Consider the following 15,050-nt stretch of genomic DNA (forward strand, 5'->3'; position numbering starts at 1 on the left):
GATCACGTTCCTGGTGAATCCACACCAATGCAAATCCTTCAGCTCGAAACGTGCAATGCACAGCTTGGATGCGTTATGTAAAAGGAGATAAAATGAGAATATTAATCCTCAGATTTCCTTTCCACTAACATTACCAATTACAAATCCTGTTTACAGAAAACAATTCCTTTAATGAGGATTACTTTACAAACAAAATGTAAACCATTCATTCCTTGAAAAGCATAAAGACTGTCTGCAGCAACAACTTTTCTTGACAGAAGTAATGGGATGGAGCTACACTCAATATGCTGAAATAGAATGTTACTTTTTTACTAATGAATAATGTTAATCATGACATATTCATGATTAATCCAACAAAGGGAGAGCAAAATGGATGTCACAAATAAATTCTGAGGAACAGCATCCCCATTTTATATATTTTTATTGAAACACAACAACTGTTTTCTACCTGTAAACAAAACACAGAAAATATCCTTATTCCATATAAGGTACTGATTTTTAAAATCAAATACTGTAGTACTATTTAGTATGACACAGAAACATTCCAGTACAGCACAGCTGACAATAATCTGAAACAGGTATCCTAAAAAAACAAAGCAAAACAAAAACGTATGTCCATACAGAATACAGTGTACAAAAAAATTAACTTGTGTCAACCTCAGTCACTACATGCCACACCAAAAAGCAGCATTTTAGGTGATGTGCAGACTAGAATGAAATTAATAAATGCGTTTTCATTCTGGAAGTTAGTTTTTCCCTGTCCATAAAGTTGCAATAGACTTCAGTGCAGCATGAAAAAAAGAAGAGAAAAGACAAAGGAAAGAGTCAAGTCTGGTTTCGAAGCAGTGAGCAGAGATCTTAAATACAGAACGTAAAGAAAGATACGTTTTTTACCGCAAATACAGGAAAAGTATTAGAGAATTAAACATTTTGCACAGGCAAGGTAAATCCTGATAAAGGTCTGATATTTCCACATACAGTAGATTCTCCTGGAGCCAATGCATGCCGCATCAAGACCTGAGACTGTGGGCACGCAGGAGACATTGTCTTTTCTCATCCCACTCTGCACTGCCCACAGACACTGACTCTGAGAAGTCCTCAGTCATCTGGCTCCACAGCATTCATCCAGTCTTCCCTGCCTCCGACGTCTCACACGTGGCAGGAGCTGACCATTGGCAGGACGCACAAGAAGCAACATGAGACACACAGGAGAGGAGGCTCTCCCATGTGGACACCAGAGCAGCTGGAGGTGGAGGGCCGAGCAGAGCTCTCAAGCAGTAGTTGGCAAGTCTAGAACCACCGGATCCATCTACCTCACCAGTGTGAGTTCTACCATTGCCAAACACCACAAGACAACCAAGCATGCCTGGAGGACTGGGCTCCTGGTCAGGGCCCCAGGACGCAATCTTCTATACAGCAACCCTAATAAAATGTGCAGTCAGTCTTCGGGCATCGAGCTCTCAAGCAGTGAAACCTATCTGTTTCACCCAGAGGGTAAGGAAATATCTGCAAGAGGAGATCAATTTAGAAACTATATACTCTGCAAAATTGTAATGGTAAGGAAAACAAACATTTGGAAGTGGAGTCGTGAGAGACTGAAGAGAATTTTGATTAAAAGATGAATTTCTGAAGGAATACTCTTTGATGGCTGAATACCTACAAAACAATCATAATAGAGAAGAGGGGAAGAACTTGTGAGGCACTACATCTTACAAATGGTGAATTATACTGAATATGCTTTAAAGTGGTTGCTGATATTATAGTCTATTTGCCATTTAAAGCTATTTAAATGTGTACTTGAAAGACAATGCTATGTCTAAATACCATGCTGAATAAAATCAATACAAAAATAGACTAGGACAGGGGAAAAAATGCAAAACAGACATAAAGATGCATGTTACTGCCAGCCACATTACTACCACCAAGGTTTAGTAAAACAACATGAAGAATAATCCACTTAATCCACCCTTTCAATGAATTTAACAATTTGCCACCTGCTGAAATTGTTTGAAGGGTCAAACATCCATTAAATCCTCTAGTCCCGAAACAGCAGATCCAGTTCCTGCGGGCGCAATGCCAAAAACAGAAAATGACCTACAAGGCCACCAGAGCCCAGAAAAAAGGACGATCAATAAGGTTGAACGCCTGCTGTTTTGATTTTTTAAAAAGTAAAGTAAAATAATATCAATTTATTGCCAGCTTGCATAAGTGAGTAGCAAAAGAGGTAGGAGCTTGGAGTCTGGATGTCTCGGACGGAACTGCAGCAGTGGAGCACAATTTCACTGGATCATGAGCACACCATTCAGAAATATCAATGCTTCTGATATGTCCAGTCTGTGAAATATGAGATTCATTGCTGATCAATAGAGTACATGTGGGCAAATTAACACTACTAACTACATGCTCCAAGAGCAAAAATGGAATTTGCTCTTATAGTTCAGTGTAATAAGCACTAAGTGTACATCTGAAAGCATATTGATTAGGAAATGTATTCTTCCTTGTTTAGCATAACATTTTCTCAGTTTTCTATATAAAGTTTGTATTCGCCCATCCATCTTACAATTCACGGCTGTGGGAGAGAAGAAACCTATCCCAGCAAACAATGGGCACAAGGCAGGGGACACCCTGGACAGGATGCCAGTCCATAGCAGGGCAGACAGACACAAATATGTTCACACCAGGGCCAATTTCCCCAGAAACCAATCAACCTACCAGTTTTTCTTTGGACTGTGGAAACTGGAGAGCCTAGAGGAAACCAACACGAACACACAAACTCTATGCAGATGATCTCAGGGCCCCAGTGCTACGAGACAGCACTGCTAACCTCTGTGCCACCACCTGTATTTGTTCATTACCAAATTATTTTAAGGAATTCAGCCAAGCTACTGTAGGTCACTGGAAAAGATCTGGATCATGAGAGGGTTTGAATTCAGACAGATTACTGAAAATATATTAAACACTGGCCTTCACTTAAAATGCATCTCCGCCTTGATTAACAATAGTTTTGAGCACTTATCCTAAATAAAACAAAATGTATCTTTTACCATTTCTTCCAATCAATTCTGAATATGACGCAGGAAACGATTTAGTACTGTCTGTAAGTACTGTACAGACTTGTTTTCTTAGTCTTTTCATAATCAATTCAAAGATGAAATCTGTGCACCAGTGAGTTTTTACTGTCTGGGAAGAATCGTTCACATCTATTTATGAAAGATGGACTCCTAGCAGCAGGGATAAACTAGGGGTGATCAGAGACAGTCCAGGTGTCTTCAGAAACAAGAGGAATTTAACTGCTGTCCAGTACTGCCTAAAACCAAAACCTCACACAGTGGTTCTGCCCTGGAAGTGCTTGAAGAGGATCTGCTTAGAGAAGCCCACAGGTCTAAATTTAACAGAATTTATAGTAGCGCTGTTTACAATAACTGTTGACTTCAGCTTCATTTGGAGTTCCATCGTACAAGGAATGTTCACACAAGAGGTTGAAAGTCCCTGCTTTCAGGACAGGCAGTGACCATTTGTTAAATTATGTAACAAATGCCACACATTTCCATGTTCTTCTGACAATGTGGAATAGTTCTGTGCCATTTACAATAAATTGAAAATTCTGATTTAGCTAGCATTAATCAATGGTTGTACTATTAACATGCATTCACACATAAGTAGACCATCATTTACACAATACACTGGCACCAAAAAAAGATTCACAAATTCACATTTGCCTTTATTCCTAAGGCAATTCCTAATTCCTACCATTTACTAAGCTAGTTAGCACTTACAACTCTTTCAGCTTGTAACCTCACTGGCCAATTGATCACTACAACCAAAGAGCATACAGTACTTTACCAAGTGTGAAGAAAGAGAGTACTTTACAGTTGGTGGCAATCCCTAAAAACAGTGGAGATCAAGAAATAACTGGATTGGGGCTCTCCAGGACTAAAACTTAGACCCCTGGTCTAAATCGCTCTTGCCACTGGGGTATAGATGGAGAGTCTTGAACTCTCTACAGCATGAAGACAGAATAACCTTTACCTTGAAAGGATTTTCCCCTACTCAGTCAGTGTTCACAGGTCACACACTTAAGATGGACGTTCTTTAATAAGTACTTCACATCTGGGCCAGTAGATATCACTTGAATATCTCATAAAAACATTTTTATAAGATTGTCTAATAGGTCTATTAGATGTTAGAACTGTACCTAAATGGCTCTTATCTCCTTAAACACTCAATAAAAACCAGTATTCAATATAGTAAAGGACATGCATGAAAACTGTCATCACATAGTATTACAGTTATATTTAATATGCATGCAGTTCTCAACATATTTCACAAAGCAGAAAAAAAATCAGAAATACAAAATGCACCAAAGACCAGCAGTGTTGCATGTCTGTCTTCTCCTATATTGGCACTACACATAATTGCTCAACGGATATATACAGAAGCAAAAATGTGCTAGTGCCAAAATGGGCAAAGAAGTGTGATATTTAAATAATAAAAAGTAAAAGAGGGTTAAGAGAGCCAACTAATAAGTAATATAACACTCTTTTTAGAGACCAGTAAAACCCAGAGAAGAATCCCCCCCAAGAAGAAGCTAACACTCATGCACATCCAGAAACAGAAAGAAATGCTTAAAAGCTAAACTGGCTTCTACCATGTGGTTCTTTCTCTGCTCTGTTTATGGCCCTATGGTAATTCACTGATAGTGTGTTTTCACAGTGAATTCTACCAGTGCCATACACAGAACAGGAGTCATCATCACCCCAGACAGCCATTCTCGAAAAAACAGGTTAGTAGAAAACACATCCTGCCCTACAAGAATTTTGAAAAGGAGTTTCTCTGAATATTGGACATTTATGCTGTTATTTCCCCCTGGAAAAGGTCAAGGTAGCTAAATCGAATAGAAACAGAATAGCCTTATTAAAACAAAAAACATAAGTTTAGATATGCAACAAGTGTGATGTCCAGCCTACTTCTACAACATGAACAGGCTAATTCCCTCTCCCTGAATCCCTAGATCCGCTCTCTCTGGCATTCAGGGAAGATATCAGTGCAGTATCAATTAACTTCCTGCGAGGGAGCGCCTGCAGACACCTCATTTATTCAGTGAAACTGCTCATGCTGGCTGTCTTCCCCTCTAATATATCACTGAGGAACAGATCCAGTATCTGTAAACCCTTGCTAAAGCCCTAGGCCTTCCACATCACCACTAGTGATGTACACAGCTAGGCCACTTTCTACATTCTGACGTCTGCATAACTGGTGTTAGAGATACAGACAACAAATATTTAGGATGGCTATGTTGACCCTCTTCTTTCAGTTCTTTATTTGATCTTGTTTAGCAGTATAGGCCTGCTGTTTCGTATTGAAATACCACTTTGTCTTTATCTTAAATACATATACAGTATGTGCAATGAAAGATATAATGCATGTTATGTTTCAAAGAATTTTTATCACTGCAGTCCACACAGCTGGACAGTAATGAGAGAAGGAAATTCAAATGAAACCGGTGTGAAAGTAACTTGAGCTGAGAACACAGGTCAGGAAAAACAAGGAATTGAGCTGGCACTTAACATAAAAAGTTATAATTTACATTGTACAGTAGTTTCTATTTTGGAACTAAATTTACGCAGCAGCTACAGGGACTAAACCACAAATTAAAAGGGCATTAACTCTGCTAATAAACATCCAGCTGCTGAAAGCTGGACTGGGTGATGGAGAAAGGACCTCATCACGTAGGCCTTGAAGAGCTTGTCATTTCAAAATCTTTTCAATATCTTTTCAAATCCCTCAAGTCTGTATGGTACAGCAGCTCTAATCACAACTGGGTAGTTACTGACGGAAATATAATGTGAAAAAAACACCACATAGGTAATGGATTTAAATTGAATCCCTTTCTAGCACTTTTGCCTTCCTTAACACTAATGACCACCCCAAGCATTTACCAAGGTTTCCAGATGACACTTATGAATCAGTTACATTTTTTACCTCTTATCTATCTTATAATCTACAAGAAGGACAAAGCATTACGTCTCAGCCCTCCTTACCCTGTGACAGACAAGCAAAACAATGAAAAAACACAAATCTGCTTCTTCCAATCAGCACATGACTTTCATTCAGCCTTCAGTTTAAAGGAATGGCCACTACCCTGCACATCCATTATGACTAGAAACATAAAACAACTGAATCAATTTACATTTAAAATGTTGTTTCTTTCAATTGCACTGGCAATGGAACCATTTTCTTCTAACATAATTATTCAAAAAACTATTCATCACATTCACTTCCTCTGTTAACATGGTTTTAACTTATATTTAACCTGCTATAAGACAATATTATTGTCCCTAAATATTGCAGCACCAATATATACAACTGCAGTATATACAAGAAATATATACTGACGTATTCAGATGCCTCTCTTCCAGCTTTGTGTATGAATGTGTCATCTCTGATGGAGCTAAATGTTCTTCACAATGTTCTGTCCAAACCTGATCTTGTCCTTGTGTACAGCTGGCTTTATATCTAGGTGCTTTTTTATGGCTCCCTCTGCTCCAGTCTGACTGCCACCTACAGTTCAGTGCTGCTCACTCTGCACCCAGCCCTATGTCACCTGTACAGTACAGTATATAAAGATTCAGTGGCTTATAACACTATGCTGTCCTTGTGCCCACCAGTTCAAACTAAGCCGAGTTCTGCGTTTCTTGTACTGCTGTAACTCAGAGCTTGGCCACAAGCTACAGTTGTGAAGGTTGCAAGGATTGTGGGATTGCAGGAATCCGGTCTTCGAAAGCAACATGAGGTGTCCAGTAGCCTGACACTTGAGTGCTCTTGCATGACTACCACCTACAGCTCTTAATGGCCAAAAGGTAGACTAACCTGAAGCTTCAACAAACAGGTTGAACTGCACTGCAAAATGGAATTTGCTAGTATTCTAATTTTGGGGTAAGTCCCTATAGAAGATCTATTCCTGTCAGGATACTGTCATGTTAACAGTCCATTCAAAACTCGTCTACAAAAAGACTGGCGCAGTTGGACTTAGAAAAGAAATCAAAAGGTGACATTTCCATATCGTAATAACATACGTAGTAACATACCATTGCCTCTGATGATCTCCATACATCCATTACCTACAAAGACACAGGCTTTTCCACTAAACTCACACTAATACGCAAACCGCAGCACAGTCCATTCAGAACCCAGTGACCCCTGTTTGACCAGTCTTGATTAAACAAAGACAGAGATCATTTTCAGTCATTTGGACTTTCCTCTCTCATGGGGAAATGCATAGATAATCTCCTCAAAAAGGAGTGAAAAACACAGAAAGTCTGAAAAGATGGAAACTAAATGTACCTGTCATCCAAACACAATCCTTAACTCTCACTCTGGCATCTGATGTGAATATCACAGCAACTGTGCCATTGTAGGGATAGAATCTAGTCTGCCTTTCTTTTTTTAATTCACAAAGATGCCAAATAAGAAGAATTTATTTCCTTGGATAACCTATGTAAAATTGTAATATGTTTTTTATGAGAAAAGATTTTGAAACACTGCAAAACACCATTACCTATATATTTCCACTCTCTTTTTAAAATGGCACCTTAATTAACACCACTCCTGTCTAAAAAAAGAAGAAAGGAAGGATTTTCTGTGTTCTTCCTTGTCATCAACCTAGAGAAAGAGAGCAGTCAAATATAATGCATTTCTCTGGGCTTTAGTAGTACATCAACAAACGTTTTCATGTTGATCTTCCCAGATTCAAATGCTGTCCTAACTAAGCCCTTGTAATTAATATAGCGCTTTTCTGGACACTCCACTCAAAGCGCTTTACAGGTAATGGGGACTCCTCCACCACCACCAATGTGTAGCCCCACCTGGATGCTGCAACAGCAGCCATAGTGCCCCAGAACGCTCACCACACAACAGCTATCAGTGGGGAGGAGAGCAGTGTAATGAAGCGAATTCATAGATGGGGATTATTAGGAGGCCATGATTGGTAAGGGCCAATGGGAAATTTGGCCAGGATGCCAGGGTTACACCCCTACTCTTTTCAAGAAACAGGATTTTTAATGACCACAGAGAGTCTCATCCGAAGGATAGCGCCTGTTTACAGTATAGCTTCCCCATCACTATACTGGGGCATTAGGACCCACATGGACCGCAGGATGAGCGCCCCCTGCTGGCCCCACTAAGACCCCTTCCAGCCACAACCTTAGTTATTCCCAGGAGGTCTCCCATCCAGGTGTTGACCAGGCATTGACCAGGCTCACACCTGCTGAGCTTCAGTGGGTTGCCAGTTGTAAGTTGCAGTGTGATTTGGCTGCTGGCATATGGCATATCATATTGTATTCGTCCAACAATGAAGTGAAATCATTGTGACTTTTCTACTGTTACTTTCTCACATCTCTCTTGCACCTGCCTCCACAGTTTATTTTCAGAAACATTCCCCCTGCTAACATCCACCTCTGTTCCCCACTCCCCTGTCTTTCCCAACCTCTTGACTGTCAGGCAACACTTCTTATATTCTTTCTTACTTTGATCACAGATGATACAGAAATTATAGTACATTTTTTGCACTATAATAGTTTCCAACATAGGTCTAAGGAATCAGAATCCCCTTAAGTATTCATCAACGTGTTGTCAATGTGCCCAGGTTTTGAAGTTTTGCCCGAGTGTCCCTGGAGATAGCCAGGTTCAGATTGTAGGCCTCTCCTTAACCTCGTTCGTCATCACTTTCAACAGCTATTAAGAGGCATGGGGCTGCTTTGCTGCGCATTTTCCATCAGGGCCAGCGATACTTATCTACCTCGTGTCACACTGCGCAAGCAGTTCTTAACAGTAAACATCTCCAAAACGTGTATTAATACACGGAGAAAATGAAACTGTACTTTTTGTTTGTGAGGGACGAAATCTACCTTTCAAATGTGGATTTCCGTCTTACGAATTAAATACTAGCTCTTAACGTTATGAACCAAGTCTCCAGTAAGAAGTACGAATAAACTCTCCGCTGAGTCACTCCCGCGGAATCACCAAAAGATGGTGGAATCGAGGCTCTTCTAAAAAATAAAGATCACCCTCAGAATGTGATCGACAATGCACGTCTATTTGGTGCTCCCTTTAACGTACTTTATAAACAAAATTTTGTTTCCTGGTGCACATAATAAATATAATATAGACAGAATACTGGTTCTTTATCACCAGCTTAATCTTTCATTCCATCTGCTCTCAGACAGGGCTGCCGCAACATCAACGCCACTCAGGCACAAATTCTGCTCGGCCCCTCCCCGACAGACCGGGCGCAGCCATTATCTCCCTCGCCCTGAGCCCTGCAGTATGCGGAGAGCAGATTGATCTGAGCTCCGAAATGATGTTCTAAGTGATTTTTTAGACGCCCAAATGGCTCCCAGGGCAGGACTCATCTTGCCATTTCCTGGAGAAATCAATACTGCTAAAAAGCCAAGTTGGTTTTATGAGAAACCTCCATCAAGTCAAATTGTATCCTGTTATTTTTTTCCCCCACAGTGAAGGGCGTAAAAGCGATTACGATTTAAAAATGGGAAACTTATAACATTATATTAGTAAAATAATTAAGAATAGCGCTGTGGGTTTAAAGGAATTAGCTTGTTTGTCTTCTTCCATAACTCAAGAGTAAAAGGCATTGCTTATTGGTAAATAGAATATCTCCTGTTTTCTGTTTCCTGTTGTAAGAAACTGCAACCAGGCAACATTCTTTAATTTACAAAAACATCCTTCTGATTGAAGTGGTGGTAGATAAACCACAAACTAAACATTTATTGCAAAAAGACTGAAGAGTCTCAGAAGATTCTGTTTGCAAATGTTTTAGGTATCAATGCTACATGATGTAGTCTGACTACTTTATGTCCTTCTTTCGTTTAGAAAAAAAAAGTACTTCGAAATGTTCTCATTTCAGATTCTTCAAGAGAGAGGTCGCAAAACAAGTCCCCCTGAGGTTCAGAATATACATTAATTGAACACACGTTTACAAATGTATCTGTTAAACCATTGTGTAAAACTTATTTATTTTTCAAGATCGCCTCGGGCTCTATTATTTTACATAACCAGCACGTTAATCTCCGCAGTGCTTAAAAACCAGAACGTGCCTAATGCAAATTGTTCTTGCTCAGATCTCATATTATTAAGTATTATGTGTAAAAAATACTTATATTCCCGCCTTTACTCGACATGGCATTTTTTCTGTCAATATTGTGTATAGGCAGTGTGAGCGCCTCGTCTTCCTAACAGACCACATAATTTTGGTCACCTGTGTATAAATTCCACTCAATGACAGTTGCGGTGCCCTGTAGTTAATCGTATTTGTGATTATGGAGTCTGCAGCTCTCCAGATTGAGTTATTTTAAGAGCGACTTGGAAAGGACTGTTGCCGTCTCCATAATGAACTGTCTCCATCAGGCATTTAAGAGGTCAAGAAAAGCATCCAAGCATTTAGACATTTGTTTGCATACGGAAAACGATATCTGAATGAGCTTTAACTTTCCAGTATATTTCTAATAGAGCATATTTAATGGATATTATATTGGATTTTATATCTTGTTTGATGTGTTTGATAACGCCACACAAACTCTTTCATGTCTGTTTCGCTGCGAAAATGTTATCTTAAATTCCATCGCTTCACGAGTAATGTATTAATACTAACGTTTATAAAACAAAACAAGATTTTTTAGAAACACCGTAGTAGCCAATGTCACCACATCATCTTTACTTAAATATTTCATTTGAGCGTTTCTTTTTTAATCCTGAAGTGCGACGAAACTATTTTACTGTGGTTTGCCAAGGGTAAAAAAGATCCAAGAAAACAGCAAACCTACAACCTGATACAAATACGTGTATTTTGTATGCAATGTATTACATTGTATGCATATATCATTGTATACATAAAGTGGGTTATTTTTTTACAATATAAAACGTGTGTGAAATTGTACAATCCCGTATGCGGTATCTAAGGAACAAAGAACAAAAACATCAGACTTTTGTTTTTGAAGAGATTTGTTACAAAATCAGGATCGCAGCTCTTTGCATACACCTTGCTAATTTGTTTGTACGTTAGAGTTCCTTGCAAGGCAATTATCATTTTAAAAGCAACATTTATCAACAATATTAGTTAGATAAGTCTTAAGACACGCTACTTTGTTTCTGCTTTGCAGTGTCAGCGTCCAATGTTAGTCTGCGCTGCAGCGCGATCCCACAATTCGGGATACAAAAGGTACTTTGTATTAAAGCTGGAAGAATGTCAGCTTTGTGATGTTTTTGTCTCATGAAAAAAAAACTGAGCGTTTGATTTTTTGTTTGAAACTTCTTTTTCCCCCAATATGGTTTGAACAAACCAAATACATAACCAACTGTAAAATAATCTCAAGTAATAAAAGATGAATTTGGCATACATTTCCCACCTTTTTGAGAAACGGACATTCTTTGGTGATTCACGCTTAAACACGTTTTTGCAATCAATGTGACTTGTTTTAAGAACTAATTATTGACTGTCCTTACAAAGAACTATAAATGGTTATATTTACATTTTTTAAGATTTTATGTTAAGTGGCTTACCTGCTTTTCCCCCAAAAAGATGCTTTAAAAACGTCACAGGAATGGCACGATTTAGTTAAAAAGATTGAACCACTCTCTAGAAGATTCCTAAATCAACCACAGTGCACATTATATCTTTATGGAGTCAAGGAAAGTAACAATAATCTTGTATTGACACCCGAATTCACGAATTTAAAGAAGAATCATATAGGCCTGCAGTTCCGCATGCTTTCAATTTGGATATTTTTACCTCGTTTGTCTGCCTTGACACAGGCAAAAGAGAGGAGGCTGTACTAAATATACAAAACAATCTTTTCGGAAACGTTAAAAAATAAACACAGAATATACCTGCTACCCCTGCGGACAACAGCCAAAAAAGAATTATCTTTATAGCTAAACGGGAGAATATGAATGAAACAAAGAAATCCGGGCGGCTTTGCTAACTTCCTGGGTATCGAATGACAATTTCAGCTCGCTGTTTTTTTGCCTTCGACTCACTTTGTCTCCCCCTTTCCTTTTACCTGCAGAATCATTTAACCTGAGCCGCCGCTGTCGCACCCAAGTGGATGAGCCTTCCTTTGCGAATGGAAGACGTTGTCTCGGTTTCCCTGTGCCCTCCTGGTCAAACGGCTCTCCTTCTGCCCCCCAAGCAGCTCTGCCTGGTTTGGCTGCAAAAGCAGGGATTTGCCAATGGAAAGATAATTAGTTTGTAAGCATCTTACCCCAGTGGCAAAAGAATAATCCAATCCCTCCTCTGTCTCTCTCGCGTTTTGCAATGTCACTGGCTCAGGTGCTTTTTTAAGGTGGAGCTCAAAGTAGGCTGGGCCACCTTAAGAGCTCTGGCCTGGGGAACGGATTCGATTGATGACCAAAAGGAGACAGTTGGCAAGAGATCGGCTGCTCTATGCGGACAAATTGATTTCATGCTAGAACTTTTGGTGCAGCCCTTTATTTCTTAATTTAACACGAAGAACGTCTATCTCCATCTACACTGACCACCAAGCTAGCCTACGTTAAAAAAATATTAAGCCTACTATTAATATTGTTAACATTACAAAAAGTGACGAATATAAAGTTTAAAATCTGTTTATTGTCTTGAGCATTTTATGGCAATATGGCAATCTAATTACTCCACACCAATTTACTGTACAACATCTCACTTGATTTGTTAGTACAGCTAGCATAAACTATTTAGTAAACAAACTGATATTAAACCTAATTAAATGACTATTTTTTATTTCGATGTTTCAGAATGGCCACAAGCCAGAAATAAAAAAAAAACTTTATGAACCTCAGCATCGTTAACGGCCTCCAAGTTATTCAAATTCTCTCATTTGAGTAACGCCTCACACATTAGAAGCAAAAATTAGCCGGTGCTGCAGCAGGTAGGCCTGGTGAGGTTGATGTGGTCACTCCCATTACAAGTGTTGTGGTCCAACAGAGCATATTCGGCAGGTGTTTACCTGCAGGGACACCGAACAAAGAGGCTCTCTGTCTGTATCGAGGGGCACAGAAGGAGCAGAGGAGCGCATATTCCAAGCGGCCTATCTCTATCAAAACGTAACGGGAAACTATTCACCCGTTCAGACAGATGCTGTTAACTTTGAACCTCTTGTTTATTAGCAGGCTGTAAACGTTCGAACACGTTTTGTATTTAAAAATACCCGGAGTTCGCTCGTTTTCCCCCTTTTTGCCATTAGTAGAAAGCAAACTACACAAAATAACTATAAAACCAGGAGCAGCAGTTATTGTCTTTCTTTAAAAACTACAAACCTAAGTCTACATTTTAATTTTACTACCATATGAAATCGAAATCTATTTACTGTGGTTCCTTTTCGGATCCACGGTTTTATCACAGGTAGGTTACCACAGGGTACAAACTCTGAATGTACAAATAGTCATTTTAAAAATTGATTTGTTATTTTGCAATTGCTTTCGCCTCGTCTTTTTAAATTGTGAACTAAATTAATATGCTAATCAACACAAATGAGGGGGATATAATACATTAAAAGAACAGAACCATTTCGTCGCATGCTATGAAATTGATTACTTTGCCAGGTCGGTATACCATATACGTGATTTATATAATTTCCATACAATGTTTGATCACGATAAAATATTGTCGCACCAGCAGAATTCTGGAGATTTTGAAATTGTTTTTTTAGGATGCAAGAAAGCACACTAATAATAATAAACGGCTCATGCAGAGCAGTAACATTTTTTAGACCGTGAACCCAAAGACAAAAAGCTCCTCTCTCGTGCAGATTAGATTTTTACAGAGCTGACATTCTGTTGAGCCTGCAGTTCTTGGGCTGATGAGCAATACACCAGGATCAAATAACCATATCCAGATGGTCAACGACGAGCAAGCTTCACAAGACTATATTTCACCAATGCAAGCCTCTACTTAGCAATCTGCTGTTTCTACACTGTAAGTGGAAGTCGAAGAAAATTGTCTCCGACCGCCACACTCACCATTTTAGGAAATAATTCTCCGGTACAGGTGACTTGAGTAGTGGAGGTCCACTGTATTACAATATTGTCTAGCTTATGAATAAGTTTCTTTGATTTTCAACCGTACATATGTGCGAAACCGACCGCAAATATTTGTGTCGGTGAACCTTGCAATAAGATTTTATTTTTAATTTCAGCGATCTCTTACGAATTGTAGACACCGAAGAATACTGAGCTGGTTTCCAGTTTAAATTGTGAAAAAATGGAGCCTACATAATCAATCTAAACGGGTATGCACGGCAAAAACATAATAGAAGTTTTATCTCTCGCTGTACAGCAATAAACCTTACCTGGCAAAAAGCTTTTTTAGATTTTTAAAACGGATTGGAACCTGACAGCAAAATAACGGAATGTTAATGTATAATATTTTTTCATGAAACCCCCCATCTTTACGATATCCTACACACTCAATTGAAGGTTCCCACCATAAAGCAGTTGCTTTTCCCCCTGACTGCTAAAAAAGAACAGTATTTGAACGATGCCGAATCTCATACAACCTGCGGTTTGAGGGGAACCCAGACTCCAGGTGTCTGGCTCAGAGCTCTCCGCGGAACACGTCACTCCACGCACCCACCTTGCTTGTCAAATCGAACAGGCGCAGACAGGCTCAGCACCGGGACCCTTGGCGGTCAGTAAGTACACGTGGAGCTCGCATCAAAGCGAACCGAAACTGTGGCACTGGAGGGTCTTCCTTTTCCAATATATGCAAGTGAGACCTACCCATGCTCCTCTCTGTTAATTTCCACGACTCCATTTACCTGCTGTTGATAATTAGGCCGACACCTGTATGGAAAAAAGAGACCCCCATCTCCACAAGAGATCCGACCGGAGCTGGTCCGCGGGATCCAGTTTCACCTTTTCAAAACGGGTTACCAGGAGTGAAATCCATCCACGGAGCCTCATTGTTTCCGCCGTGCAATTTTACAGCAGGAGCAGCGAACAATCAAGCAGAGCGTCTCTTACCCTTAACCCACCCTCTTAGT

The 15,050-nt window shown here is 39.5% G+C and overlaps 1 long non-coding RNA gene across 1 annotated transcript; it reads right to left on the reverse strand.

The window, feature by feature from the left end:
• Positions 1 to 404: 404 nt before the first annotated feature.
• Positions 405 to 12,268, reverse strand: LOC138240824 (uncharacterized). The gene is made up of 2 exons (XR_011190086.1): positions 12,075 to 12,268; positions 405 to 779 (listed from the first exon to the last, which is right to left on the reverse strand). It is a non-coding gene; the product is annotated as an uncharacterized lncRNA (long non-coding RNA).
• Between the last annotated feature and the right edge of the window lie 2,782 nt (positions 12,269 to 15,050).

The sequence above is a fragment of the Lepisosteus oculatus genome, chromosome 7 (genome assembly GCF_040954835.1).
Source record: "Lepisosteus oculatus isolate fLepOcu1 chromosome 7, fLepOcu1.hap2, whole genome shotgun sequence".
Lineage (NCBI taxonomy): Eukaryota > Metazoa > Chordata > Actinopteri > Semionotiformes > Lepisosteidae > Lepisosteus > Lepisosteus oculatus.